The sequence below is a fragment of the Hordeum vulgare genome, chromosome 1H (genome assembly GCF_904849725.1).
Source record: "Hordeum vulgare subsp. vulgare chromosome 1H, MorexV3_pseudomolecules_assembly, whole genome shotgun sequence".
NCBI lineage: Eukaryota > Viridiplantae > Streptophyta > Magnoliopsida > Poales > Poaceae > Hordeum > Hordeum vulgare.
The window spans coordinates 429,519,770-429,529,990 of record NC_058518.1 but is presented as its reverse complement, the minus strand read 5'-3'; positions in this window follow the sequence as shown (position 1 = coordinate 429,529,990).

Sequence of the window (10,221 nt, the reverse complement as noted above, 5' to 3'; positions counted from 1 at the left end):
AGGGCATATTTCCAACAGTCTCCCACTTGCACTAGAGTCAATAATCTAGTTCACATCACCATGTGATTTCAACGAATCCAACACCCATATAGTTCTGGGGTCTGATCACGTCTTGCTCGTGAGAGAGATTTTAGTCAACGGTTCTGAAACTTTCAGATCCGTGCGTTCTTTACAAATCTTTATGTCATCTTATAGATGCTGCTACTACGTGCTATTCGGAAATGCTCCAAATATCTACTCTACTATACGAATCCGTTTCACTACTCATAATTATTCGGATTAGTGTCAAAGCTTGCATCGATGTAACCCTTTACGACGAACTCTTTAACCACCTCCATAATCGAGAAAAATTCCTTAGTCTATTTAGTTACTAAGGATAACTTTGACCGCTGATCAGTGATTCAATCCTGGATCACTCTGTGTACCTCTTAACAGACTTGCTGCAAGGCGCACATCAGGTGCGGTACTCAGCATGGCATACTTTAGAGTCTACGGCTAAGGCATAGAAGACGACCTTCGTCTATTCTCTTTATTCTGTTGTGGTTGGGTTCTGAGTCTTACTCAAATTCACACCTTACAACATAGTCAAGAACTCCTTCTTTGCTGATCTATTTCGAATTCCTTCAAAAACTTGTCAAGGCATGCATCTTGTTGAAACTTCTATTAAGCGTTTTGATCTATCTCCATAGATCTTGATGCTCAACGTTCAAGTAGCTCAATCCAGGTATTCCTTTGAAAAACTTCTTTCAAACAACCTTTTATGCTTCACAGAAATTCTACATTACTTCTGATCAACAATATGTCAACCACATATACTTATCAGAAATTCTATAGTGCTCCCACTCACTTCTTTGGAAATACAAGTTTCTCATAAACCTTGTACAAACCCAAAATCTTTGATCATCTCATCAAAGTGTATATTCCAACTCCGAGATGCTGGCACCAGTCCATTGAAGGATCGCTGGAGCTTGCATACTTGGTAGTATCTTTAGGATCGACAAAACCTCCTGGTTGTATCACATACAATGTTTGCTCAAGGAAACCATCGAGGAAACAATGATTTGACATCCTGTGTGCAATATTTCACAAATAATGCAGCAACTACTAACATAATTCTAACAGACTTTCAGCATCGCTACGAGTGAGAAAGTCTCATCATAGTCAACTGTTTGATCTTGTCGGAAACATCTTTGCGACAAGTTGAGCTTTTCTTAATAGTGACTTATCACCATCACCGTCTGTCTTCCTTTTAAAGATCCATCTTTACTCAATAGTCCTATGACCATCAAGTAGTTCTTCCAAAGTCTATACTTTGTTTTCATACATGGATCCTCTCTCGGATTTCATGGCTTCCAGCCATTTGTCGGAATCCGGGCCCACCATTGCTTTCTCCATAACTTGTAGGTTCACTGTTGCTCAACAACATGACCTCCAAGACAGGGTTACCGTACCACTCTGCAGTAGTACGTGACCTTGTCAACCTACGAGGCTTGTAGTAACTTGATCCGATGCTCGATGATCACCATCATCAACTTTCACTTCAATTGGTGTAGGCGCCACAGGAACAACTTCCTGCGCCCTGCTACACACTGGTTGAAGTGATGGTTCAATAACCTCATCAAGTTCTACCACCCTCCCACTCAATTCTTTTGAGAGAAACCTTTCCTCGAGAAAGGATCCGTTTCTAGAAACAAACACTTTGCTTTCGGATCTGAGATAGGAGATGTACCCAACTGTTTTGGATATCCTATGAAGATGCATTTATCCGCTTTGGGTTTGAGTTTATTCGATTGAAACTTTTTCACACAAGTGTCGAAGCCCCAAACTTTCAAGAAACGATAGTTTAGATTTCTCTAAACCTCAGTCTATACTATGTCATCTCAACGGAAATACGCGGTGCCCTATTTAAAGTGAATGCGGTTGTCTCTAATGCATAACCCATAAACGATAGTGGTAATTCGATAAGAGACATCATAGCATGCACCATACCAAATAGTGCGTGGCTATGACGTTCAGACACATCATCACACTATGATGTTCCAGGTGGCATGAACTGCGAAACAATTTCCACATTGTCTTAACCGCGTACCAAAACTCGTAACTCAGATATTCATTTCTATGATCATATCGTAGACAGTTTATCCTCTTGTTACGACGAACTTCACTCCTGAAACAGAATTGAACCTTTCAATATTCCAGACTTGTGATTCATTAAGTAAATACTCTTGTATCTGCTCAAATCGTCATTGAAGTAAGAACATAATGATATCCAGTGCGTGCCTCAGCACCCATTGGACTGCATACATCAAAATGTATCACTTCCAACAAGTTACTATCTTGTTTCATCTCAATGAAAACACGACCTTGCTCATGTGGTATGATTTGCATGTCACTAGTGATTCAAAATCAAGTGAGTATAAAGATCCATCAGCATGGAGTCTCTTCATGCAATTTATACCAACATGACTCAAGCGGTAGTGCGACAAGTAAGTGGTACTATCATCATTACCTCGTATCTTTTGGCACCAATATCATGAACATGTGTAACACCACGATCGAGATTCAATAAACCATTGAAGGTGATTATTCAAGCAAATAGAGTAACCATTATTCTCTTTAAATGAATAATCGTATTGCAATAAACACGATCCAATCATGTTCATGCTTAACGCAAGCACAAAATAACAATTATTTAGGTTTAACACCAATCCCGATGGTAGACGGAGTGTGCGACGTTTGATCATATTAACCTTGGAAACACTTCCAACACGTATCGTCACCTCGCCTTTAGCTAGTCTCCGTTTATGCCGTAGCTTTCATTTCGTGTTACTAATCACTTAGCAACCGAACCGGTATCCAATACCCTCGTGCTACTAGGAGTACTAGTAAAGTACACATCAACATCATGTATATCAAATATACTTCTTTCGACTTTTGCCAGCCTTCTTATCTACCAAGTATCTAGAGTTGCTCCGCCTCAGTGACCGTTCCCCTCATAACAGAAGCACTTAGTCCCGGGCTTGGGTTTAATCTGGGGTCTCTTCATTAGTGCAGCAACTACTTTGCCGTTTCACGAAGTATCCCTTCTAGCCCTTGCCTTTATCAAAACTTAGTGGTTTTACTAACCATCAACTATTGATGCTCCTTCTTGATTTCTACTTTCGCAGTGTCAAACATCGTGAATCGCTCAAGGATCATTGTATCTATCCTTGATATGTTATAGTTCATCACGAAGCTCTCACAGCTTGGTGGCAGTGACTTTGGAGAACCATCACTATCTTATCTGGAAGATCAACTCCCACTTGATTCAAGCGATTGTCGTACACAGATAATCTGAGCACACGCTCAATGATTGAGATTTTCTCCTTTACTTCATGGACAAAGAATCTTGTCGGAGGTCTCATACCTCTTAACAAGGGCACAAGCATGAAATCACAATTCCATCTCTTTAGAACATCTCTTATGTTCCGTGACGTTTCAAAACGTCTTCGACGCCTTGCTTCTAAGACATTAAGTATTTTGCACTGAACTATTGTGTAGTCATCAGAAACGTGTATGTCGGATGTTCACAACATCTACAGACGACGCTCGAGGTGCAGCACACCGAGTGGTGCATTAAGGACATAAGCCTTCTGCGCAGCAACGAGGACAATCCTCGGTTTTACAGACTCAGTCTGCAAAGTTTGCTACTATCAACTTTCAACTAAATTTTCTCTAGGAACATATAAAATAGTAGAGCTATAGCGCAAGCTACATCGTAATTCGCAAAGACCATTAGACTATGTTCATGACAATTAGTTCAATTAATCATATTACTTAAGAACTCCCACTCATAAAGTACATCTCTCTAGTCATTTGAGTGGTACATGATCCAAATCCACTATCTCAAGTCCGATCATCACGTGAGTCGAGAATAGTTTTAGTGGCAAGCACAAACGTTAGTTTAAAGACAACCATATGGCTCCTGCTGGTTGCTGTACCATCGACGTGCAAGTCGATATTAACTATTACAACATGATCATCTCATACATCCAATATATCACATCACATCGTTGGTCATATCACATCACAAGCATACCCTGCAAAAACAAGTTAGACGTCCTCTAATTGTTGTTGCATGTTTTTCGTGGTGACCATGGGTATCTAGTAGGACCGCATCTTACTTACGCAAACACCACAACGGAGATATATTAATTGCTATTTAACCTCATCCAAGGACCTCCTCGGTCAAATCCGATTCAACTAAAGTTGGAGAAACCGACACTCGCCGGTCATCTTTGAGCAACGGAGTTACTCGTAGCGATGAAACCAGTCTCTCGTAAGCTTACGAGTAATGTCGGTCCGAGCCGCTTCAATCCAACAATACCGCAGAATCAAGAAAATACTAAGGAGGGCAGCAAAACGCACATCACCGCCCACAAAAACTTTTGTGTTCCACTCGAGAAGACATCTACGCATGAACCTAGCTCATGATGCCACTGATGGGGAACGTCGCATGGGAAACAAAAAATTTCCTATGCGCACGAAGACCTATCATGGTGATGTCCATCTACGAGAGGGGATTTGCGATCTACGTACCCTTGTATATCGCACAGCAGAAGCGTTAAGAAACGCGGTTGATGTTGTGGAACGTCCTCACGTCCCTCGATCCGTGTAACGACCAAGATGCGGTCCTTTCCAATCTGGGGGTCGAGGCCCCCGAATAGGAAAGAAGCGCATCTAAGCGTTTCACAAGCGAATAACATAGCACAAATAATAATAAAAGTAGACAATTCAGGATTCAACTGTCTTCTCATTAATAACTCAGAGTACATCACATATACAATCAAGGTAGTTCCTCTACGGACTACAAAACATGGAAATGCTATGCTACCCTGCCTGCAGGCCCACGATCATGACCACGCCTCAGTCCTCTGGATAGTTCACGTAGAGGCGGTCTGTCTCCTCGTCGTACTGCCACGCCAGCTGGGTGCCGTCGGGATCATCTGCCTCTGGGGTACCTGTACCTGCTGGGAGTTCCGGAGGAATCCGTGAGCCACAGGGACTCAGCAATCTAAGACCTTGGTGCCAGAACTAGTCATGTTATTAGGTAGGGAAAGGGTGAAGTGTATAAGGCTGGAGCATCCTAAGCTTGTTTAAGTGGCTAACTTACGCAAAGTAATGTGAAGGTGGTCTACTCTAGCGGTCGGGATTACTTGATCACTAAGCGATCCTGAACACCTACCTACGGCATTCATAACCCCACCGTGTTCCTGATCGAAGAGAGATCTTCGAGGGGACAGTCACGGTTACGCACACAGTTGGCAATTTTATTAGCTTATGTTTAAGTTCTCTAATACCGGATGTTAACAAAAAATTCCAAGTTGCCACATAACCGTGGGCACGGCTTTCCGAAAGATTAAACCCTGCAGGGGTGCTCCAACTAGTCCATCACAAACGAACACAGGCCGCAAAGGCATCCTCTATCACGAATCTCGTGATCTCGTCGGATTCCTTAGAGGAAAACCTCAACTCTAGGGGAAACCAAAGCTTCACTGGGATTCCTATACGCAAGATATACCGCTAAGGTAAGACAAGGCTAGCAGGACCTCCCGACGTGTCGACGACCCTGATAAGAGCCGCGTATCTCAGTCTCAGGACACGACGGATGAGCTAGACGTCGGGATGGCTAAACCTCTGGGTGACCAGTGGGGCCCCGGACATCGCTCGGGTGGGGCCAACACTCATGAGGAGCACTGGCCCGGGTTGTTGATTAAAATCCTCGGGGTAGCTATTCCCTATGCAGGTTATTAGGTGATTAGCAGATTAAAACCAAAGTTGGATCCTGCCGGACAAGTCTTAGCACTACGCGATTTATCAAGGGGGTCCCCATAACAACCCCGAACGTGTTAGGAGCGATCATTATGGAATCAAACACCGGTAACCGGTAACTAAGGCGGCAATAACGGAACAAAGCACCCGGCAAAAGGCTAGGCCTCCCGTCATTTACCAAGTATATAGGTGCATTAATTAAATAACAAAATTTAAGATAATGATATCAAGCTCATGTTATTGCATGAGACAAAGCACCTGCATCTAGCAACGCTAATATTAGTAGCTGAGCAAAGCCTACTTAGCCATACAAGTTATGCTGGGAAGGGATCAGTGTAATGGGCTCATGGCATTTGAAGAGGCAATTTAATTTGGTGGTAGGCAGCGAGCAATATGACATGGAAACGGAACTAGCATAACAAGTCTAGAGATGGAATCAAGGTCATATCATCTTGCCTGTGATATCCTCAGCTTGGAATGGTCCTGGTTCGTCCCGCACGTACTCTCCTGACTCCACGTATTTAACCGTGCACCGGATTAAAATGATTTCAACATGTAAGTTGCTTAGAATTTTCTGTAGTTTCACAATAACCAACTCTCATGCATGTTCAAGGTTGTTAGCGTGTTGTTTGTTTCGATTTGCGTGTCGACGTGTTGAAAACGGTTTAGGTCGTAACTATTTGTCCGTAGCTCCGTTGGAGATGTGCCATATATACAAATGGACCAGAATGGCGAGTAGAATCACGTGAAACACTTTGTTTTGCCGTTTAACAAACCTAAAATGTGATTAGGACAAATCTGGACAGAATTAAGATTTAACACGTGGGGTCATTCCGGAGGTGCTATATGTCATATCCGACCTCATTTAAAATGCCTGGATAGGTAGTTTAATTGCGCTTCACCTCTTGCCATGTTTAACCACATTTAATATTGTCGTGTATCTAATCGAGATAGAACTAAATAATTAACGTGGAGTTTCGTAAATATGCAAGTCGTTGCACATTGAACTTCATTTAAGGTGTAGTGTTTGTTTGTGTGAATTGTCATGCCGTGACTTGCATGTTTTCAGCTGCTCATGCATCATATGTGTTGTGCATCGTGTGGTGAATTCTGTGTGTTGATTTGTGTTTCTGGTTTGCTTCATCTCGTTAGAGTTCCGTAACGTGCCGGATTGTGAGGACCCGTTCGACCACGTCGGTTCGTCTGCTTCACGGAGTCATTCTTCTTGCAAGCGGGATCTCAGTCAAGATGACCATTTCCCGAGATACCATTACTATCCTTGCCATGCTAGTTTTACCGCTTCTACCGTTTATGTCTCATTGCCTACCACATGTTAAATATCAGCCTCTCAACAATGCCATGAAAACCTTCGACATGTTCAACCTAGCAAACCACTGATTGGCTATGTTACCGCTTGCTTAACCATGTGTTAGCGTTGCTAGTTGCAGGTGCAGATGCTTCCATGTGAAAACATGGGTTCCTTGTTATATCACCCTATTAATGCTATTTAATTTAATGCACCTATATACTTGGTAAAAGGTGGAAGGCTCGGCCTTTCTAGCCTGGTGTTTTGTTCCACCTTTGCCCCCTTAGTTTCGGCTACCGGTGTTATGTTCCATAAATGAGCGCTCCTAACACGATCGGGGTTGTTATGGGGACCCCTTGATAATTTGTTTTAGATTAAGACTGGCCTGGCAAGGCCCAACTTTGGTACTACATTTGCCTAAAACACCTAATAAATTGCATAGGGACTTTCCGGATCCCGAGGATAATTTAATCAACCCCCGGGCCAGTGCTCCTCATGAGTGTTGGTCCAAATTGGCAGACTACGGGGCCACCGCAGGGCAACCCGAGGTTTGGTATCTCCTAGTGTGACCCATCCGTCGTGTCTTGAGAACGAGGTACGCGACTCCTATCGGGATCGTCGACACGTCTGGCGGCCTTGCTGGGTTAGTTTTACCTTTGACGAAATATCTTGTGCATCGGGATTCCGGTGATGCTTTGGGTAATCTCAGAGTTGAGGTTTTCCACTAGGGAATCCGACGAGATCGCGAGCTTCGTGATTGAGGATTTCTATGCGGCTTGTGGTAATTTGTGATGGACTAGTTGGAGCACCCCTGCAGGGTTAAATCTTTTCGGAAAGCCGTGCCCGCGGTTATGTGGCAACATGGAAACTTTGTTTAACACTGGTTCTAGATAACTTGAAATTAACTTAATTAAAACTTGCCAACTGTGTGCGTAACCTTGACTGTCTCTTTCGTGAGTTCCTTCTCCGATCGAGGACACGGTGGGGTTATGTCTGACGTAGGTAGGTGTTTAGGATCATTCGTTTGATCATTCGTAGTTCACGTCCACTATGCGTAGATCATCCTCTCTTTATTCTTGTACTCGTAAGTTTAGCCACCAAATATATGCTTAGCTGCTGCTGCAACCTCACCACTTAACCATACCTCACCTAATAAGCTTTGCTAGTCTTGATACCTTTGGAAATGAGATTGTTGAGTCCCCTGTGGCTCACAGATTACTACAACAAAAGTTGTAGGTATAGGTAAAGGTTACTTGACGCGAGCGCGTTGATTGTTCATTTGGAGTTGCTTCTTCTTCTTCTTCTTCATCGATCTAGGATGGGTTCGAGGCCGGCAGCCTGGGATAGCAAGGATGGACGTCGTTCTTCTTTTATCGTTTCTTTTCGTCCGTAGTCGGACCCTGCTCTTACTCTTGATGATTATGTAATGTACTGATGTGACTCTGATGTAGCTTGTGGCGAGTGTAAGCCAATTCTATTATATCTCTCTTCCTTTTAGTACATGTACTTGTAACGATATCTATTCTTGCGACACGACGAGATGCGCTTCTATCCCTGAAGAGGCCTTCGTGCCAAATTGAGGATAGGGTCGCATCTTGGGTGTGACATGTTGGTAAAAACACTATGATTCCGCTGGCGGATCACACTCAGTGCATCCTCCGCCTCCTGCATCCAACACGTGTCTATATGTACTTTTCGCCTCACGCTCATAGCCATGGCTGACGTTCAAGCGTGCACGCGCACGGCGAGGAGTTTCCCCAACTTGGTTTGTGTTTCAAAAAATTGAAATAAATATCTTTTGTTGCAAACATTTTTTGCAGCCTGGCCTATGTTGCAAAAGTTTTCTGCAACATGACTTTTGTTGCAAAATTTTCTGCAACACGATCCTTGTTGCAGAAAATATTCTATAACAAGTTCTATTGCAAAAAAAATCTACGGACGTTTACGCAACATGTTCTCTGTTGCAAAAAAAATTGCAACATAATCTATGTTGCAAAAGACCTGTCTGTCATTTTATAACTCGTCAGGCGGACGCATAGCAGCGTGCTTGTTTCTGCAACTGGAACGTTGTTTCAGGATTTTATGTGTTTGGGCAGAGACAGATCAGACGGTGCATGCGTGTATATCGGATGGTTAAAAGGGTGGCAGATGATTACTACAAATCCACCGGTAGATGCCTAGCAGACCAAGATGCGGTCCTTTCTGATCTGTTGGTCGAGGCCCCCGAATAGGAAAGAAGCGCATCTAAGCGTTACAATCCGACCCGCGAACCGTCCCACGAACCGTCCCGCGATCCGTCCCACGATCCGCTTCGATCTAGTGCCGAACGGACGGCACCTCCGCGTTCAGCACACGTACAGCTCGATGATGATCTCGGCCTTCTTGATCCAGCAAGAGAGACGGAGAGGTAGATGAGTTCTCCGGCAGCATGAAGGCACTCCCGAGGTTGGTGGTGATCTAATCTCAGCAGGGCTCCGCCCGAGCTCCGCAGAAACGCGATCTAGAGGTAAAACCGTGGAGGTATGTGGTCGGGCTGCCGTGGCAAAAGTTGTCTCAAATCAGCTCTAAAACCCCACTATATATAGGAGGGAGGGAGGGGAGGAGGCAGCCTCAAAACCTAAAGGTTTGGCCGAAATTGGAGGTGGAGGAGTCCTACTCCAATCCTACTTGGAGTAGGATTCCACCTTCCCACTTGGAAACTCTTTCCACCTTGTGTTTTTTCCTTCTCAAACCTTATGGGCCTTAGTGGGAACTTATTCCAGCCCACTAGGGGCTGGTTTATCTCTTCCCATAGCCCATGAGACCCCTTGGGGCGTGACACCCCTCCTGATGGTCCCCGGCACCCCTCCCGGCACTCCCAGTACACTACCGATGAGCCCGAAACTTTTCCGGTAATGCACGAAAACCTTCCGGTAACCAAATGAGGTCATCCTATATATCAATCTTCGTTTCCAGACCATTCCGGAAACCCTCGTGACGTCCGTGATCTCATCCGGGACTCTGAACAACATTCGGTAACCAACCATATAACTCAAATACGCATAAAACAACGTCGAACCTTAAGTGTGCAGACCCTGCGGGTTCGAGAACTATGTAGACATGAC